The sequence below is a fragment of the Lepisosteus platostomus genome, chromosome 1 (assembly GCF_059453375.1).
Source record: "Lepisosteus platostomus isolate fLepPlt1 chromosome 1, fLepPlt1.hap1, whole genome shotgun sequence".
NCBI classification, from domain to species: domain Eukaryota; kingdom Metazoa; phylum Chordata; class Actinopteri; order Semionotiformes; family Lepisosteidae; genus Lepisosteus; species Lepisosteus platostomus.
The window spans coordinates 44,685,610-44,707,713 of record NC_142611.1 but is presented as its reverse complement, the minus strand read 5'-3'; the positions used below and the strand labels follow the sequence as shown (position 1 = coordinate 44,707,713).

General features: G+C 37.8%; 1 protein-coding gene across 5 annotated transcripts in view; it reads right to left on the bottom strand.

Moving 5' to 3' along the window:
• The window catches only part of LOC148678008 (ETS-related transcription factor Elf-2-like), a 54,809-nt gene extending 35,087 nt beyond the window's left edge, over window positions 1-19,722 (bottom strand). For 3 of the 5 annotated variants that reach the window (XM_088629994.1, XM_088630016.1, XM_088630025.1), the window contains exon 1: window positions 19,379-19,722. The gene's annotated coding sequence lies outside the window, so the exon portion shown is untranslated. Of the gene's footprint in view, window positions 1-3,131; window positions 3,461-19,378 lie in introns of those variants that run through there. The other 2 variants (XM_088630001.1, XM_088630007.1) reach the window with 2 other exon arrangements.
• Between the last annotated feature and the right edge of the window lie 2,382 nt (window positions 19,723-22,104).

Below are 22,104 nucleotides of genomic sequence, written 5' to 3'. Positions count from 1 at the left end.
TTGCCCCCTTCCAGCTAATGTTAGTTTGTTACACATTCCCAAAATTAGTCTACACCATGGGTGAGAAAAAGTTGCTGTGGTAGGTTAGATTTGAAAAGTTCTAAACGATATTGTATTATTTACAGTGTTTTGTTTTCGTGTTTCTTTTCCAGTAACCTTCTTCTCTTTAAAATGCAATTAGCAGTCAAGGCTTCTTCACTTAATATTTGTGTAGCAAAATATATTCATTAACCTCTGAGCTTTGAATGTTTTAACATCAACTGAAATAATCAAACAACAACAAATACTTGTGATTACTGTACAGTATGTATATCTCCGTTCTATTCAAGAACTGGCCAAAGTTAATGCAGAACTGTGTACACTTGCTATACAAATACTCAATTTGTACTAATGCTAGCTATGACAAGTCATACATTTTATTACCTGTTTTTTGCAAAGCCATTCACAGTACAAGAAACACATTTTGCTTCATAGCTGCTTCCCTAGTGATTTTGTTTACTTAGTGATTTTTATTGTTGAATATTCTTTTAATACTTAACATTATATAGGCATAATATGTTACCAGTGTTTTTGGTGTCACAAAAGCAAATAAGGAAAGCATAAGGAAAGTGATAGAAAGGACAGAAAAAGTCAAAGGACATTTTTATTACCTTGAACTAAACTGAACTGTGTGTATGTTCAAAGCTTATAATTTTCATATATATTCCATTTTTCCTGTTAACCAAATAAAATGGGCTAATTAGGTATCAAAACATGCAACTGACTTGACAATTCTGAACTTTTAAGTTAACACTGAGTAGTACTGGGTGATTTTCTAGGCCTTGGGGATGAGTCACAAGATTACAAACATAAAGAACGGGAATTTAATTTTCCTTATGCAAAATTTCACATTCTCAACAGGTTTTTTAGAATGAATGCCACTGCAGTGAGACCAATGGTTGTTCTTTTTCTAAGGTTGTTCCATAATTTGGAGGAGTTTCGGATATGTGTGTGAAACCTTTAAATTTAAACTTTTGTATTGTTGCTATTGTTGAACCAGTGAGGGAAATGTTTACATTAAAACTAGTTTTTTTTTTTCCAGCAGCACACAAACAGTTCTACAAAAAATCTCAAATTTAACAGCGTTGAACAGGTTAGAGAACAGATCAAACACGGATCTCGGCTACTCTTTCAGGTATACATCTTAGAAAGCCTTAAAAAAAATAGGGTCCCAAGCTCCCCTGTCTGCACCTAGACTGATTGTCGAAGGACATAATCTGAACATGGCTATTAGGTCATCCACAGCCTGAACAGACTGTGAAATACTATGAGGTTGTAAACTAATAATAACAAAAAGGTCAACATAAAAAATGTCATGAATTTCACAAGCACATTTCATTATCTCAGGTCCAGACAAGGGGTGGCAGTATTCCTTATCTTGTGAAAATTACACATAGAACAGTCCATTGTAAGCCTTGCTACATGACTACTAACTACTACACTCAGGCTTTCAGACTTGCACTGAAATGAAAGACTAACATTGTAAGTGGCAGCTTTAAAGAGCAAGTAAACAGAAGCTGTTGCAGCCTACTATCCAAGGCAGAGGATGAATAAGGTGTAAGGTTATAAAAACCATTTAAATGCACAAATGGCATTATCTCAAGATACAGTCCGGAATTTAATTACAGCTCTACACACTCCTTTAACTGATAAATAAATAGCCTACAGTACCGACATTGAGAAAACTTTGAATTGCATAAATCAAATTTAGGTCTGAAATGCATAGTCTTCACTACAACAACGACGCAAGAGAATGTGAAAAATACCTGTACTACTGTTGTGCTGCTCTTGGTTTAGCATGACATATTATGCAAACATTTTTTCCCCTGTCATGTACATCCCACAAGAATTTCCAGTCAACAGCAGCAACATTCACTAATTATGTTTCTGTTTCAGGGTGTGCTTTCCTAATCAGAAAAAGAAATCCATTTTCTCTTATGCTGAATGTGATCTTTAGAACAGCTTTTATCCCAGATCAATGAGTCAGTCACACATGTGGAAATCTGTCATTGTTGAGGTGTAGGATATGGCACAATTGAGCAAGAACAGTAATAAAGTAAGAACAGAAGGGCAAGGAAAACTGCAAACAGACCACCACTGCAGCTTTTGACTATACTTTAGAATTTAAACAATATTACACGCATAGCACCCAACAGCTATAAAAGGCTCTTCAAATTTTCAGGACAACATCGTTGATGTTAAGCAATGGCTAAATCCCAGCTTGGCCCTAAAGACAGGGTGACCTGCCCCCGCACCCCTTCCCCCCACCTCTGTACAGGCTGGCCAGGGGGAAAGCTACACAAAGAGAGACAGAGAAATTAAAGAAGTCCAAAGGAAAGAAAACATCCAGAGAAGACATTCCAATTTGCTGAATGACACATGGTGAGGATCTTTCTCTCTCAGTCTTTACTAGACTTCATAGATCCACAGATATTATTATGGATCATTAAATATAAATGCCTGACTTCTAGTTTTAACTCTGAGTGCTAAAAGAGGAACATGGGATAGTAAAAAGCAAAAGGAAAATCCTAAAGCTTTACGTTTAACATTTGATTTTCACGACTCCTTTACAGGATCCAAACCTCTTAAAATGATTCATTCTGTTTTTCACTTGGTCCACATATTTTACTCCTAAAGCTGAATGTGAGAACAGATCCAGGTAAGGAAGTACAGGCTTGAACAAACAAAAAACACCACTCCCTGTCTAATTTTGATAACTGTCACAAATAATTCAACAGCACAGAGAAAAAAGTGAGCTAAAATTTCAAATATTAATATGCTAAGCACTAGTAGTAGCCTATTTTAACATTTTATGGTAAATGAATAATCTCAGCACTCACTACCACATACATGAAATGTTTAACATTTAAAGAATAAAGTTTACTTCACAGAACAACAAACAGGCAAACTGCACAGGGTGAGTGGATAGCTCTCATGTCAAAATGGATTCTGATTTACAGCACACAGAACATACAGTAAACTACTTTCATTTTCTCCTGAAAGCTTTTCTTGTTTCCCCCCAGAGACCACACTGGAAACAAATAAAGCTCTTGGTCTGAAGTAAAACATTGAACTCTTTATAGTCCACCTACCCCAAAGTTGCAGAAGCATGTTCAGTTTGACACCCCTCGGCAGAAACTGGCAGTCACTGGCAAGGATCATGTGCTGTTCTTACCCTGAGTTTCATTCAGCGCTTACAGCACTCCAGGCTCTCTGCGCATTGCTCAGCTGGCTAAAGACTAAAAGCCAATCTTCTCCCTGCTGCATTGCAGTGCGGGTCAAGAGCTGCTGATAGCCTCAATAACAGGCTCTGTTCCCCTTTCACTTGGCGACTACAGCGTCTCCCTTCTCCTCCCATTCCGAGAGGAGGACACAACGTAAAGCTGGGCAGGGCTGTGCCGTCTCCACTGCCAAATGAAACCAGCCGAGAAGGAAGAGACGTTTCTGTCAGCGATTCAGGGCTTTCAGAACTGGGAATGATCACATGTCTCTGGAGAAACGGTTCAGGAAATGTCACATGCCATGGCACAACAGCTCTTTTGTTGAACACTGGCCACTAAAGATAAAACACACATATATTCGGATAGCATATTCGTCAGCATTATCACAGCATTTGATAATGCATCTGCACAAAAAAGACACAGGTTTGAGGATCTGTTCGATTCTAGAAGACGTACACACGGTTACAAACTAACACATATATAAACACGTTACCACAACTTGAGTTAAAGAATCTGTTATACAAACGTGAAGTCAAAAAGAGTTGGTCTAAATCTATCACCTGGATACCGTTGATGCTGGAGGAAATTTAAAGTCAGCTGACAAGGCTTTTTTTGTTAAGGAAAAAAAAACAGACTAAACATGTCAGTTGTTTTCCAAACAGCTGCTGTTCCCTCATTGCTACATATTGGTTTTTGACATTTAGATGTTGTTTGGCTTTAATTTGATATATCACCATCTAAAAGAGATGTTACAAACATTAATATGCCACTATCTATCTCAGGGGAATAACATCTGAAGCAATGGAAATTAGAATGATTATTTTAGCCAATTACCTTGTCAAGCAAACACTTTCCTGCGGCATACACTGTTCCATGGAACTTTCACTGAAAAATACTTTTTTCTGTCTTTGCGTTCCTGCTTTCCATCTCATTCCTTGAAGTGACACTTTTCCTTTATGCTGACACGTTTTATTTTCTTTTTCCCTAAACGTTTATGGCTGTTCTAACTTTTCTTGTTGTTTTTTTTGGGGGGGAGGGGGGGGTTGGAAATACAGCGTAGTATTCAGTTTGGACTCCACAAAAAAAAAGCTTGGAAATGAAAAAAAAAATCAGCCAGTTTTACCTACCACTGGCTACAAAACAGCTGTTCCTTGAATGCAGTTACAGCTTCACCAAAAATGTCAAACAATATTAAAATCAAAGCTGTAAGCCTGCTACAAATATAGTTTAGGTCTTTTAAGCAGAACATCTTCCTGTTCACTGCTTTACAGATAAAATGTAGAACACAGCAAAAACAAAAGACTGCATATCATTATTACAATCTAAGATGCATAATACTATTCCCTCCTGGGAGGGGTCAAACAAAACAATTATTCTCCACAGCATGTGGGTTTTTAAACAGAAGCTGCCTCACTTCAGTGGTGATACGCTCGCAGGCCAGACGCCAGTCGTATAAGATATCTCCCCGGGCTCAGCAGACCCATGTAGAGACCCATAGACAAAGCCATCTCTGGGTGGGTAGTGATCCCACTCACAAGGACAGAGAGACAAATGCCTTCATTTACTGTAACTCCAAGATAAAGCTGAATTGCCAAGTTGGTGGACAGATTCCAGTCACATGCTTGAAACCTGTCAACTACCAGGTGTTCACAAAAACCACCCATTGTACTAAATATTCTTCAACAACACACAAACACTATTCTTCTGGATTTATGTCATTTTGTTTATGGATTTCTGCCACCAACATACTCACGAGAAGAAACTCTAAATGGATTCATAAATACCTATTAATATAGTGAATAACATTTTTTCCCCCAAGATCTGCAATTGATTTTGGAGGAGAAACAGACTTGCTTCCTGGAAGACCAAACCTAACCTTATAATGGGACTATGTTATTGTACTTCTGGTGCAGATGCAACCTAATTACTTAGCCTAACTGCTCAGCCTATAAGAAAAATAAGTATTTTGAATTACAAACACCTCATGACAACCATTGATATTTGTACACACCAATCTGTACATATAAGTTGATAAGACTGTAAGAGGTTTTCTCTATCTTTCTATAATGTGTGCTCGCCTGCTGAATTGGCAGAACTTCTGTGGATCAACAGCGAGTATTCACCTATGAAATGACCGATGCTTGCTTAAACCTAGAAAAAACTCAAAAGAGACCCCTAGAACACGAATATTTGTAAAACAATTAGATCACATTTAATCATTTGGTGATCTGATCCATCCATATTTGGGAAAATTAAAGCTTTTTTTAATGTATACAGGAATTAAGCCTTTAATATACCCCATTCACGCAACACAGGCTGCAACAACTGATGTGTGGTAACCTCCTCCATACTGTATGAAAATTCATATTCATCCATCTACGCAAGTGTGATTCACTTACATTTTACTTTAGGTTGGGCAAATACTTATGCCTCATGTGGAACAATGTAGAATAAGTGAACTACTGTATGTGGAATAAGGGAAAGGACAATCACATTATTCTCTGGAGGACCTCTGAGAAGAGCAGCACTGGAATTCTTTGGCTCCAAACACTACAAATACTGTAAAACACAAGTATGAACTCTTGGAAAAGGTTCATGTCTAGAAATGCCCTGGGAGAAATTAGTCAGGCCCACTCGCTTTGGGGAAGAGGAGACAGATACCCAAAGGCACAACATATATTTTTTTATAAATAGACTCATCCTTAAAATAGAGCACCTTAATAATCCTACATTGTCTAAAAATTGCAATAAAACAAACAGCTCACATAGTGGTAACAGCACATAAGTGAGTAAGTAACTAATCTGTTTTACTCTGCTGGTTCACTGAGAAGGAACATTTTAAATTATATTTTACCATAAAACACACAACACAAAGTTTCACCCAGTAATGCTCATCAAATATTCTGTGTATTTTAATAAGCACTAAGAGTTTAGAGCAGATCCTCAATGGGACAAGAAATACAGGTCACAAAAGATTTATGTAGTCTATCCCCCCATTAGGTGATTTGATAACTACGAAGAGCTACTTAAGATCTGTTAACATTGTAAAAGTGAACATAGGAACAATCATAAAAATGAGAAAGAGTTGTATTACTCATCTTATGTCGCAATAAAGCTTTCATTACAACAAGCAATGTACTGTATGTTAGAAATATAATGATCAATGGTGACTGGGCAAGGTTCTAAAATTAATACAGGGTAAAACTGAATCTCACATTCCACATTTGTAAGGAAAGTGCCACCAGCACCAGATATATTAATTTGAATATTTTTGAACTACTGTAGTTTCACGGCATTGACTACAAACAGTCTGTATTAATAAAGTTCAGGTCCTCTAACTCAAAACTTTATTTCCAAGGTGTCACTGCTCAATTTCTTATTCTTATGAATAACAAAGTTGTAGAAGTAGGTAATATTGTTTAATGCAAAGAAAAGCTAGTTATACTGATAAACTCTCTAATAAGGACAGCTTAATGTTCAATAAGTATGTAAGCATAGGCTGTAAGAAAACAAATTAAAACCTAGGATCACCTAAGCCAACACCTTAGCTTTAGCTTTCAGACTTTTGCTAAGGCTTTCACTTTTAACAAGTTCATGTCGACAAAGGCGTGGCATGGAAGGCCAGTATTGCAAGAGTACAAGAAAACAAGCAGGCCTGTGTTCACTAGGCCACAGAAAAATCTGAACTTCCGTGTGTGCTGTATCTGCCTACCTCTCATCTCCAAGGCAACCCTCACAGCTCAGGCGATCCTTTCCTGCATTACTGACTCCCACATATTTCCTTTACGGGCGGGTCCTCTCAGTCACACAGCAAGCCTGATCTCAAGGGAGAGGTGATGGCACATGAAAAATTTACAGCCATGGAGTCTAATGGTTTAGTGCATATTCAGCAGGGTCAACTACTACAAACAATGGCATTTGAGGTCTTTTTTCAGACACATTAGGAATGCCCATTTTGCCTAAGCAAACAATTGCTCTAGAAACAGTATCATCAAACAATGGAATAATTCCTTTGTGAGAAAAGTCCAAGGAGAAAGTCCTTCTGTTCTTCCTTCACAATAAAATAAAGAAGGCAATTGTTATATATTGCAAAATATAAGATAGATGTTTATTTAACATCAATTTAAGTTTATTCTAGCCATAAGTGTCTATGTAGTGCATAGTAGATGTAGTGACTTTCTCAAGTTCTTTTCTCTTCATATGCAGATCATGGAACAAAAGCAATGTGTTTACAAATACGGTCACATAAGAATAAACTTGTTGAATAATTGCTCGTGAACCAGTTTAAATTTTTGAGCCCTTCATACAGTACATCAGATATGTTATGTAATCACCTAAATTATGTAAATATGATATGCGATATCTAATTATCATACTTTATAAATCCTAATCTCTCAATCGTGTTGCTGTTTGGCACAAAAGGGCTTCAATAGTTTTGCAAATCTCTTACTCGTGCTAAACAGATGGGTGTGGGCAGTGGGCAGTATGGCAGTTCCTATACAGCATAGTGTCAGTGAAGTCTTTCCCTTTCAGCTCTGAGAAATGTTCCTCACCCTTTCCTTGGCTCATAGATGTGGAGATTGTTTTTCACAATTTTTAACAGGGACATTCTCTGCCAGCCATGACTGACATCATGCACCTGTTTTTTGACAGCATTATGTTATGAACAATCATTCTTCAAAATCTGTTGCCAAAATTTCCTGTGGTCAAACCTGGAAGCCAGTTGATGAATAATCTACAGTAAACCAAGACAATCTCAGCCAAGGATATTCAATAAAATAATGACACTTCAATATATTAAAGCTCTCCACTTTTGATTCACATTTCTTAAAAAATTTGGAGCACACTATATGTATATATATTTTTGAATTCTCAAAACCTGGAAATCATTTTAGATCCTCTTTTTATGTTCTTGCATCAACAGCAAAAGTATTATCTAGTGTGCTGATGAAAGTGTATTCTAAAGGTCTGCCTGCACCTTTTAGGGTAAAATTGTATATTACTATAAATCATAGTTACACAACTTAAGATTTTTTTATTTAAAATTACCAACTATTCATTGTTATATACCCTGAGTTTGAAATAGTCAATTGTGTGTTTTCCATGTTTTTGCTCGTGGCTAATAAACCTTGTGACTGCACACGGGGGGAGAATGAGGAAGTGCAGGAGACTCTTGGGACCCTCCCACTTTTGAGAAGCAAGTTACTCAGCCCAGTACCAGAGGATTCACTGCCAACCAAAGGACTGCAAACCTAAAGTGCCCATTAGCCAAGATGAGAGAGACATTTTAACCAGGTTTTGATCTTCTAATAGTATAAACGAGCTGTAGAGATTTTAGAACATGCTGCAAAAAAGTAAGCATTTTGTTTTCAAGTGAACATATGATTGTAAAAGAGCTTTTGCCAAAACAAGTAAGATAAGGCCATTAAAAAGGGTTACAAAAGTGATTATGGTACTTCAACAGAAAATTAAGTTTTACAAAAAAGTTACTTGCAGAAAAATTCTATGTAAATATATTTATTGATTTACTACAATAAGCTTGTCATGAAATGGGGGATTTCTGTATGAATATATAACACAAATCTCAAAAACAGCAGGTCCTGTGGGAATATTTACTTGTCATTATCTTCACTGTGATGACACTTGAATTCTTCATTTAATTTAATCAAATTACAGCAAAACGAACACCCACATCTTTCTACTCAAGGATCTCTTCAATATTCTGCAGATGCACAGTAAATTGTTTCTTCCAACTACCGACTTACTCTGTTTTGGTTTAAGTCCTGTATTGCTATCATTTGGTGAAAAGCATACTTACTTTAATATTGAATATCTTCATACTGTCACTGCTTCCCAAAGTCATGAGCTCTGGATTTGTGTGTTATCAATTATGAGCCGTATTCTAGGCTAGCTGCTGATTACACAGGGAAGTAAAGACTTGCAAAAGCAAGTCTTTGCAATTTGCAAGTGTCAGCAGTGCGATTTGCTAATCGCTTCACCCCTTCAACACACTTAAATTAGCATGCTTTGATAGAAAATGAAAAATATCACTCAGCTCCATTTTGGATTCTTTTACTTTTTATCTTAAGATATTTATCTTTATAGCTGTAAACACTGAAGTTTGGAACCTTGTACAGAATGCTTATGCCTTTATTTTATCAAATCAACCTGCCTCAAATTTCCAAATCCAATTTAGAAGGCTATAGAATCAACATTGATTATAGTGATATAATGAAATCTAACATGAAAAGAAAACAAAAAACACTGGGTCAACAAACAGTCCTTTCTAATGACACACTAATTTGATAAAGGCCAGATGGCTTGTATTCAAAAAGGTCAGATTTTTGGAAACTATAACATCTGGCATATGATCCAGACTGCTATCGGTAATTAGCACCGAAAATATTAAAAGCTTAATAACCCAAATCAGAGAGTACTGTATGTAGATAGTAGAATGTGATGCACTACAGAAGGATGACCGTGAAAATGGAGCTGCATTTTCACAAGAACATTAGTTCATTGTCACATATAAAGGAAATCAGAATGCATTCCCTGTGTTGGGAGTCCTTCCTATCCCCTCCATTGCTGTTGTATTATACAAGCAGCATACTTAACATGGTGATCGTGCTTACTTATCAGTGCTGTAATTATCAATTGTCAATTATCAATTACAAAATACCATTGCACCACAACAGCGTAAAGGAGAAGACTGCAGTGACAAAATCAATGTTTTCTCTGTGATCATATCGCAGAAATGAAGGTTCCTTGGTTAAAACACAAGAGATCACAAAAACGGTTACAGCCGAGAGGATTCAGCCCATCTAGCCTGTGTGGCAGTTCATGCTCCATCATACAGTATTAGCTTCAACCACATGGCTGGGTAGCTTGTTCCAGACTCCCACAACCCTGTGCCCAAGCAGGTGCCTCCCACTTTGCTCTCTGCTTCATGTTGCACAGTTCATTTTTCTGGTATTGCCATTGAGAACTGTGAATATTTGTGTCAAGTGCCCTAATAATTTCCTCTGTTCAAGAATAGAAAGTTTTGTTTTTTTCAGCCTATCAGTGTAAGACACTCCCATGTTTCCTAGAGATACTAATACGTTCCATCAGAACCTGTGTACGCACGAAACTCTGTAATGTTCGCAGATTTGTTTTTCCCCCAGATTGTAGGGATAGCTACCCACGAAGTGAAACAAGGTCCTGGTATCCAGGCAAGTCATATTTCACTCAATATATTGTGTTAGAATCACTTTAAAGTTGCTTTCACAATATTACAATATTTTTAGCCATTCATATGGTGGCAGAATCTGACATTGATCAAATCTAAATTGCCTCTAATCAATCAAATACTTATTTTTATGCCTTTCCTTGTTTGAAAGTGCAATTATTTGGCTTGTAAAGACTGCTGCTTTCACAGCTGCAAGCTACAGGAGGTTATCTTGTTTGTACAGCCACATGAAATACAATATTCACTGAAGTTAAAACTGACTGATTGGGACCTCGCATATTAACTGTGTATCAGCTGCCTTGTCAGGTTATTCTAGTTCTACTGTGTAACCAAGTGAGAATTGTCATTTAAAACCATTTTACTATGTTTACAACCAAAACCAATAATGAAAACCTTATAAATAACACAAATAAAACGTATGATGTGAAGAATTTTTCTCTCTTAACGGGCACACCCATTCCCAGAAACTACGCCAGAATCTTGTCCTTCGATTTTTATTTCAAGAATCTCAGGACGGCACGGTGGCGCAGTGGTTAGCATGGCTGAGCAGCCCGCAACAGACCAGGGGTGCTATCAGCGTGCTCTCGTGGGTTTCCTCTGGGTGCTCTGGTTTCCTTCCACAGTGCAGAGACAAACTAGTAGGTTAATTGGCTTCTGAAAACAACTGGACCTGCTGCAAGTGTGTGAATGTTTGCGTCTGTTCACCCTGGGATGCCCTGGCATCCGGGAATCACTTGTTTCTCGTCAGGTTAGGCTCCAACTCCCCCCACACCCCAGTACTGGATAAAGCGATTAGAAAATGCAGGATGAAAACCTCGTGTAACGCTGATGTCAATTCCCCTCTCAGCAAACACTAAATAACCGACATTCACATAGTTTTACTTGTAGCTTCTTTTACACGCACTGTATCATGAGCATTAAAAAGGTTGAAAGTTATTCCCTTTCATTAAATTTATACAGGAGTATAGTATTCTTTCTTCACTACCCTAATAAATGGGCTGTTTTTAAATCTTGTTTTCCATGTTTAAGTTCTCCAATTTACTGCACATTCACGCAAACCCAGTGCGTTTTCCTGTAATTCGCAAAGGTTTTATTTTTGTTACGCTCTGACATGAGATCATGGTTTGTGCCTACATGACATTGTTTACTACCGCTTATCTCCAAATAAAGAGGAAATTTAAATAGGAAAAAAAAAGTCGGGGGCACAAGTGGAAGCTGTCAGGAAATTCACAGAGATCAGGAGAGAGAACTGTTCACGCAACAAGGCCGAGCCTAGCCAGCCATGCTGTTGAAGCCTGCTACCACCTTCTAGCTCAGACAGAAGATGAGACCCCTGATTCAATAAGCTACTCCCAAATGAAATTCAATAAGTAGAAGGGCCTTCTCTTGCTTAACCTTACGTTCTTATGATTTCTCTTCATAACTGGACCTGTTATCAATGTCACTGCCTTGTAACATTCCAACATACCAAGGCAAGAGACCATGGCCTTCTTTATAACACTGCCCAGTGACCCACTCTATTCTGCATTTGAACTTCTCCAATCTACTTCTGGCATGTCGCTATGCAATGTAAGGTTGTATTATCACAACTGCACCTGGCAGCAGAGGCCTTGACATACTGCTGATGGCTTTGAGAATCTCCTGCCAGAGTTAAATAAGAAATGACAACCTTGGCAATTTGTACCACTTCCTGGAGAGCAGGCTAAATTTGCAGATACTGAATCATTCATCATCTGCATATTCTACCAACCCCTTCTAATAAGCAAAGTTAGCAAAGTCAATTATTGTCCAGAATTTAAATGACTCTCTTCCTTCCAGTCCTGGATATTAAATCATTCTGAAATGGTTATTTTTTTATATTAAATGATCTTTGGAGAATACAATTTTTAATTTCATTTAAAAAGTTATGTGGGCTATATTGGCTAATTAAAACACAGACTCATTTAAACTGTTGCCACAAGAAGGCAAATCCTTATATCTGTGATTTGTGTTTTCCTACCAAATATCATCAAAACAGATGGTGTCCTGACACCGGCTTACAAAAACACAGAGGAACTGCTGCCAAAATACAGAACAGATAATATTGCTCTTCCCAAGGTATCATCCATGTGATACTTTGCATGTGAAATGTGAAAAACAAAGGTTTTATCAGCTGTGATGATGATGCTGAGGCAAAATCAAAGAAATAAAAAATAATATTGGGCAATTCTACGATAAAACAAGCAAAAAAGGCTGAGGGAGTATCAAAGCCTGACATAGGAGATCAAACTGAACAACAAATAGTTCTGAGTTTACTTCAGGATGTGCAGCTCAAAACTGATAGAAAACACCTTTGGCAATTACAGCTGGGAGTCTTTTTAGAGAAGGCTCTACCATAGTTGCACACCTGGTTGGTGTAATTTTCATTCTTTCCTCCATCAAGCTTGATGGGGATTGTTGATGGACAGCACTTTTCAAGTCTTTCCAAAGTTTTTCCCATCAGATTTAACTCAAGGATATTCACTATCTTCACTCTAATGTACTGTAGCTTTGGCCTTGTGTATTGAGTCATTGTCCTGCAGAAAGGTGAATTTCCATCCTAGTTTCAGGTCATTAGAAGACTTTGTTGGGTTTTTCCTCTAAGAGTTGCCTATACTTTGCTCCATTCATTTTCCTCTCAATCATGACAGGCTTCCCAGTCCACACCGATGAGAAGTAGCCACATACCTCAATGCTGCCATCACCATGCTTGACAGTAGTGAAGGTGTTGATTGGGCAAAGATCTGTGTTGCACCAGATGTAACGCTTTTCATTAAACAAAAAGCTTGAATTTTGTCTTGCTTGAAGGGGTGGGTGGTATAACTGGTATAGACAGTATACCGATAGAAATATGTGCCAATATATGGATTTGGCTAAACCGTTCATACCAGTAGAGATTGGATTTTGATGTTTACATAGATTGTGCCGCCAATATCATCACAAAATGGGGTTTGAAAATTTTTACTATTGACCCATCATAATTTAAAATTCTACCGGTCATTGCGGTCATCTGAGGTCATTGCGGCCAATAAGAACACGCAGGCGTCCTCTTCCCTTTTCCGTGAAAACAAAACGCACGTGTTTGGTGTGCCTGTCTGCAAACACAAATACGCAGAGAAGCGTTAACGAAACTGTTGAAAAGAAGGGTGCTTCATCGATTGGTTGGAAATGGTTCGGATTTAAAAAGTCCGACCACAAGCTGAAAACGGTTATCTGCTAACTATGTCGGACGACGATTTTAGCCAGAGGCGGTAATACAAGCAACCTCTTCTATCACCTATATTGTATTACATATTTACTTATTAAATCAATGTTCATTAGTTTATTGTATTGTTTCAGTTCTGCAAAATAAAAATGTTTGACTTCTACTTCAGTTCAATGTGAAATTTCAAAAAATACTAAAGGAACAACACAGTAGCTAACCAACAGTTAATAATAACCTAATAGTTAACTCCAGGTGATAAAAACTTACTAAACAAGTCTTGTACTACTTTTAAAGCATGTTCTATTGGAATTATGAGAACAAATTCCATATCGTGATATATATTGTTACCGTCTAAAATTAAAATTATACCGCCATATATAATTTTAGGCCATATCACCCAGCCCTACTTGCTTGAACACAAAACCTTTTGCAAGAAATTTCAGTATCATTTAAATGTTTTGTTGCAAACTCCATGTGGGATTTGAAATGGGTTTACAAGCAGGCTAGCTTTTGGAGTGACCATGATTGTTGAGTGAAAGAGTCTTTCAAATTATTTCAAATTCACTCTTTCAAATTTCCCATTGATCTCAAAGAAATCAATGTCATTGCCCATCTTCTTTGTATGGAGGGACAGCATGATCTAGGCATTGTCTGGGTAGTTCACCTTCCACTTCTTAATCATCAGCTTCATGATGCTCAAAGGTATCACTTTCCTTTTTCCCCAATCTGTGCCTTTCTACAGTTTTATCCCTACATTGTGTTGAAAGCTCCTTGGTCTTCAATGTTGAATTTTTGCTTGGAATTCAATACCAGACAGAGGGCCCTTACAGAGATGCAGTAGTATTCATTCTGAAATAATTTAAAACATCATTGCAAGGCAGGTAGACAGAATCACAACTATGTGTCAAGGTGACTTGACAAAGTATTTCTGTGCACCTGGAAAGTTTGGCTTGCTATAGAAAAGGGGGAGAATACATACTGTATGCACTCCACACATCTTAGTTTTGGATTTTTATTTGGAGGTTTTTACTGACATTGAACACTTCTGTGGGTGAAAAGTTAAATTTGAACATTAACGTTTTGCTTACAAATATTCATTTTAAAGGATGTGTATACATCATTTGTGATTCACCAGAATGGGACATCATTGGAAGGGGATGCACAGGCCAAGTGCTGATGGTGTTTTTCAGGCTGAGAAAACAAAGGTTCACAGCTAAAACATCAACTGCATTGTTTAAGATGCAACAAGCAGCATTAATTCAGACACCTGCTCAGGGCGTTACTGTAACACTGCACATTCTACCACCTCTGAATTTTTAAGCACTATTTTTTGGGATGTTTTTATGTGATTTTAAAGCCTTGTGAAATATATCACAGGTCTTATAGGTCTTATCTTGTCCTCAATACCCAGCTTTGCACATGTAAGCATCATTAATTTAAAGCAGACATTATTAGGAACAGTATTTCATCCCTATCGATTCCCCCCCAAGGAAATCCTCAATCAGGGCCCTGGAGATAGTTAACGCTGCAGAATAATGGCAGAAGCCCACCTTTTTTACAGCTGTAAATACTACTTACTACAACGCTTAACAAAACAAGCCATGTTGGCACCTAGTTCAATTCCAACTGAGTCAAACAGTGGTTCTCTTATATCATTTTGTTTTAACTTTACATTTGGATTGTGTCACACCAGGACAATTCAAACACACTCCAGTTTCTCAAAAAACTAGTTCATGTTTATCTGCTGACTTCGCTTGCACCTTTTCGCAGAGCAGAATTCTACTGGCTTCATACAGTATCATACTTCTCCAAAAGCAATCAGCTCTCACTCTCTTTACAGGGGTGAAAGGTCTGTTTCTCTACCGCAGAGAATACATACAGTGCAAAGGAACAAGTAAAAGGTTTATTCCATGCTCCATTTCAGCAAGGAATAAACCTTTTACATGTTCCTATACAGCCTACACATGCTGACGCAGCTACCAACTTGAATACGCACAGTGCTCTGGTGCATCGTTGGTCTATCTGATGCTTCCAACAAACAGCTGCACAAGAAGGGGAGTATACCAAGAGGACTTTTCATATTTTTCAAAACGACTGTGCTTCTGGAGAAAATTAATGAACATCTGCAGAAGAGAAGGAGGCTTTGAGACAAGACAAATACAAATATTACAGAGGCGGTGATTCCTGCTAACCCTGATATCTAACTACAAGAATCCTTACAATAAGTCCTTAATGGGGGATCATGATGGTTATTAATCCAGGAAATTATTTAAGATGTTTAAATTATTAATAAACTGTTTTGAATGTCTACTTGTTCTGTTGTTCTGCTTAAAAATGGGAACTCCACAGAACTAGAATGCATTTTGGTTACACATCGCCCAAAACTGAAAACCACCAAAGTGGTGAAAACACCCAGCACCCTTTCAAACAAACCACAAAAACATTTTCAGCTGCTTTGGCTTGACATGAATCCCGTTGTGGAGACATCTCTGTCCGAATTTTCACACTTAACTCCCAATGTCACTACACGTCAAACACCCAAACCAAACTGCGCGTGAAAATATCCTAACAGGTGAGGCAACAACATGTTAGATCTTCACAACATGAGAACGATACCAGTGATTCCCTGTACCTACAGATACAACCCTTTTGGAAAACACAACCAACAAAGGGAATTAATGATGAAGCTCACTTCCTGACAAGACAGGGCTACTTCACATTGCTTTCCTCATAAATTCACTATTATCCTGATGTATCCTGTCATTTATGCCAATTATGAAGACACAGCAATATTTTCATAAATTAGACCCATAAAAGGATTAGACGGACATTTCATAGCTGTCAGAGAGGCGGTGTTGACATTTGCCTTTTTTTAAATACATTTCTGTCCCATCATTGTACCCAGTTTAAAAATGAAGGCTACATAAATTTCCGCAAAGCCAATTTATTTCCTGGGGCATTATTTGAATATTAGTTTGCGAGATCAACACATTTGCTTGAGCTCCATAAGCATTAGAAATTGTATTGTACTGTTGGAACAATTTTGAATGTTTAATAAAAAATGTCTACGTGAATGTTCCTGATTTTTTAGTTTGAAGGTTCTACAAAAACACCGGAATCTGCATTAGCCTTTGTCCCTATATATTTATAATTCTGCAGTAAACTCCAGGTACTATCCTTGTTGTGTACTATCAACAGCAAAGATTAATTCACAGAATTATTAATACAGAACAAACATTGGTTGTCAGGGCTAAACACAACATAATCAAAAATCCCATTTTTTAAAATGATACAAGATAACAGTATTTGTAAAGGTACAAGGTTTGTGTAAGTGTTTGAAACTGCATTATGCCCCATATCTTTTTTCAGCTATTTCTTTACTCAAGATTGCACGTCTGTTTCACTCTATACACCAACAAAGTACTTTTCTTATTTTCTATCATAGAAAAGGCACTAAGCAAGTAAATTTGGTTATAGTAAGCATTATAAGGATGTGGAGAATACAGTAGATACAACACTGTCTAAAGAAATAAAGTGTGCATAAAAAAATGTCTGTACTCTTCTAATTTAAGTCCAGAAATTCATTGTAAAGACAAAGTACTGCACCTCTGTAGTAGGTAGGTGCTGCATTTCAGTAGTGGGTGAAGTAGATCCCACTTATACATGTGAAACATTTTGAAAATCTTTTAAGATTAAAAACAATGCACAAATGGAAGTATTTCATTAATGTAGTGCTTTTATTGATACAGCCTAGTTATTTGAAGGATTATTTTGTGATTGCACTGATCCTGATGTTTTAAAACTCGTGTACCTTAAGGTATAACACGATTCTGCATCGTGGCATTCATGCAATATCTAATTTTATTACAGTATATGGACACATTTCTTGACCCATTCAACGGGTGCACTGCATCATGAATTAGCCATCCAAACTCCAAACACTTTGAACTCCCTGTTAACCAGCTACCATACATTGTGCTCTGATGACAGCCTTACAAACTATAGCTTTCAGAGCACAAACTACAAAACTACGTCATTCTTACACGCAAACATTTTTAAAGTACCTCATTTAAGCGCAAGAATATAAGTACATGTTTAAGTACAATCACATTATTGTCACAAATGTGTCATTTAAAATAAAACACGTGAGGCGCTCGTTTATGATAGCTGTTTGATCGTTTATCTAAGATATTGCAGGCACTCTTATTTCATTTCTTAGCATGCAGGAAGAATCGTACACATGGTAAATGCTGAACACCCAGCATAATATGGAAATTATAACTGTCATGGACCCATTAAACCTGTAATTCAAAAATTACTTTTAAATTAATGTTATTGTTCACTGCGTCATCAGCACCACATTATTTTGTGTAATACTATATCCATTGACAAACTGTAAGCTTCTGTGTACGTACTTCTGACGGATAGCCCTGCTTACAGCATAAAAGCATCAAAAAGCTACTGATATTCTGCTAAAAAAATGATACACTAATCATTTTACAAATACACAAAGGCATCGGAAATGTGCCACAACTGTGAAATGTGCCTCGCTGTTCTTACACTCCGTTCCGATACCAGACAGTCTGCATTTCATTCAGATTCTCGTTATTTTATTGCAGTGCTCAGCTGATGATTCTTCTATTGTTTTTCTATGTAGGTAAATCGAATCACTTATCATCATAAGAAATGAGGAGGAATTGGGAGGAATTTACTTCAGTACACCCGAACAGATCTCGACTTTACAGAAATTGTTACGGAATCATTGCTTTGTGTGATACGGCTACCTTAATGTGTAACTTAACAGAAGCATGAAATGCAAAACACTTCCAGTGTCTCAATCACACGTGAACAATCGGCGTAAGAAATACAATGATCTCAGGCAGTTAAATTATACAGCACAAATACTACTATAACATTACTCGCTGTTCATCGCTATTCTCAGTCGCTTGAGCTCAACTGAAATGAAAATGAAAACTGCAATATCACGGGTTCAACACTTGAAAGCACTACTCTTCGATGTTTAGTTTTGCATTTCCTATTTGAAACTGTACTAACAACATGTTATTGTAGTAGCGCCTAATGGAGTTAACATGCACTGAACTGACTCGAAAAAAACATCTATACAAGCTAAATTCAAGCGTTAGATTCAACCCCGTACCAGTTTAATTAATAATCTATTCCAGACATGTTTTCCAAATCGAGTTCATCACATCGGCTCACCAGGCCTGAACTTTACACTCAATCGTGTCGGACCAGAATCTAAAAATCTAGCAAAATACAAAACAGTAGCTGCGAATGTTAGGTTAGACGGTATCACTGATGAACTCGGGCAAGACGATAATAACGAGTTGCAATTTGGGGGTTACAGATTCACCTCCACAACCACCACGCAGGTTTCCTGCACAGTATCGTGTCAATGTTTACATGATGGCGCTAATTACAAAACATTGAATTGCAGTTCAGCGAAGACTATTTAGACCCGTTTTAGAAAACATGCCCGCAGAAGGAAACAAATTATTGAAGCCACGGTGGAAAATAAGTAAGATTAATAAGAGCAGTAAAAAGAAGCGGCGGCTGATTCTGCTGAACTTGAGCAATCGGCACCGCGCGCACTGGGTGAACTGAAGCGCAGTTCCCGTGATTAAACGAGAAAAGGGAATCCCTTACCTTCCACTCTTGCTTTTGCTCCAAAAGGGATAATGCCAGGCCTAGTCAATAACCCCTAACATACAATGGTGCGGCTGCTATGCAGTTATTTTCCTGTGCTGGTTGTACAGTAACCTCTCCGGGATGTAAAGAAGTAGCTGTTCTCTACAATGCAGCTCCGTATCCCGCTTTGCGTCTTCCTCTTTCAACTGGCAATCTTCTACAGAAGACGGGGGGACGTTTTCGGGATTTGGTTTTCTGTTTTTCGGCTTTAATTTGATTGTGTTTTGATATGTACTGGGTCTCGTAGCTGTGGATCCAGGTCAGTCTCTCGCAGCCTGCCAGAGAGTGACACACAGGCCGTGACGTCACTTCACCCAGCAACTGCCCCCTTTCCCAGAAATTACAACAGGATCGAATTCTTTGTTTCTCCTGCCCGCCGCTCTCAGCTCAACGCCAGATTGGTTCTATGTTTGCTGTACAAAACACTATGCAAATTGTTAAAATTTGGAAAACATAAAATTAACGGTAACAGCAACAACGAAATGTATGAAGAATATTTTTGCATGGAAAAGGTTTTGAAAGTTGTTAACGCAAGTAAAAAAATACACTGTTGGACTTTGTGTCTTAATCACTAAGGTATTATACATCTTCCTAGGAATGTACAAAAATAAAAATAAATATGTTTTAAAAATAAAAACACACCAAACGGAATCTGAGCCCGAGTTACTGATTTGCGAGTTATTATAAACCCTTAAAAACAGTTTGTGGTTGCGAGTTACAAAGTTGTAAAATAGTATTTTACTGTTTACTTATATCCAAATACAGAATCATTGTCTCTTTCTATTACTTCTTCTTTTTCTATCACTTTATTGCTTTGGATTCCAGTTTGATTTCTGTACGACACACACAGGGATTCTGCCATTTTAATGAACTTGGGGAAACCTTAAGATAAGTCACGAAACCAACAACTAACAATTGGTAAATATGTTAGCGAACATGTTTAGTCGAGTCTATTACCTTTTAATAATACCTTCTTTTTTTTACTGAACTACTCAGAAAATACTGAAATGATTTTTGCTAGACCTAGATGCAGATTGATAGATACTTTATTGATCAGGTGAGGGAAACTGTAGTGCAACAGCAGCTTAGCACAGTCAACACAGCACAGTGTAACGAAATGATACAATAATACAATACATACAATACAGTCAGTACAGTCAATGAAAAGTGCAGTAAAAGTAAAGAATGGATTATGCAGATTTGCTCTACAGTACAACATATACAGAAAACAGACCCAAAAGTACAGTACACAAAAAGTTGTATTGCACATTATAAATATATTGCACAAATCCCTAGCATATATTGTACAAAAACAGTTGTAAATAGGAAAAAAACAGATGCAAGCAGAGAGTTTTATGTTTAGTCCAAAAACAGGTCAATGTTGCCCCTGCCCAGACTCGTAATGGATGAGTTGTACAGTCTTATGGCAGAAGGCAACAATGACTCCCTGTTGCACCGTGGTTGGATCAGACTATTGCTGAACGTGCTCTTCATTCTCACAAGAATGTCATAGAGGGAATGGGAGACATTGTCCATAATGGCCATTAATTTGGACACGATTCTCCTCTCAGCTACTACCTCCAAGGGGTCCAGTTCAGACCCAATAACAGAACTTGCTCTTTTGATGAGCTTGTTCAGCCTGTTAGCATCCCCTGCTCTAATCCCAGAGCCCCAGCATACCACCGTGTAGAAAATGACGCTCGCCACAACCGACTGATAGAACATTAATACCATCTTACTACACACATTGAAGGACCTGAGCCTCCTCAAGAAGTAAAGTCAGCTCTGGCCCTTCGTGTAGATGGCCTCAGTGTTCTTAGACCATTTTATCGTCGATGTGCACTCCCAGGTACTTGTATGAGTCCACTATCTCCATGCCACTCCCATGGATGTAGACAGGAGTAGGTTGGACTCTTTTCCTTCTGAAATCTATCACAAGCTCCTTCATCTTTGCCACGTTCACTTGCAGGTGGTTCTCCCCACACCACTCCACAAAGCTGTTGACCAGTCCTCTGTACTCTTCCTCCTGCCCACCCTTGATACATCCCACAATTGCAGAGTTGTCTGAGAACTTCTGCAGGTGGCACGACTTTGAGTTGTATTTTAAGTCCAAAATATAGAGGGTGAAGAGGAATGGAGAAAGAGCTGTCCTCTGACTACTTGTTCGGACACACGGTTCTGCAGTCTCACTAACTGTGGTCTGCCTGTCAGATAGTCGATGATCCATGAGATCATGGAGGCGCCCACTTGCATCTCCTCCAGCTTCCTTCCTAGCATTAAGGGCTGGATAGTGTTGAAGGCACTGGAGAACTCAAAAAACATAATCCTCACAGTGTTGCCATTGTAGCGAAAGAATAAAACCTGCACAACAAAGGTTCACAATTTCATAATCTGGAACTACTAATCATTATTTTCAATATATATGGTTGATAATAGGCCTATAGTATATAAAATTGTAATGACACAAAATGTTGTTGGAACTGTCATTTATATAAACGCACAAAAATGGATAAAAGATAGTGTCTCACAGTTTAACGGTATTGAGATGTAAAAAAGTAGAAGACTGCAAGTCTGTAAAGTGGTCAGACAATTGAGATAAATATTTTGATGAGGAATATTTTACAGATAGACACTGGGTGCTTCTATTATAACTGCTTATTGACAAGAATCTGCTGTAAGAGAGA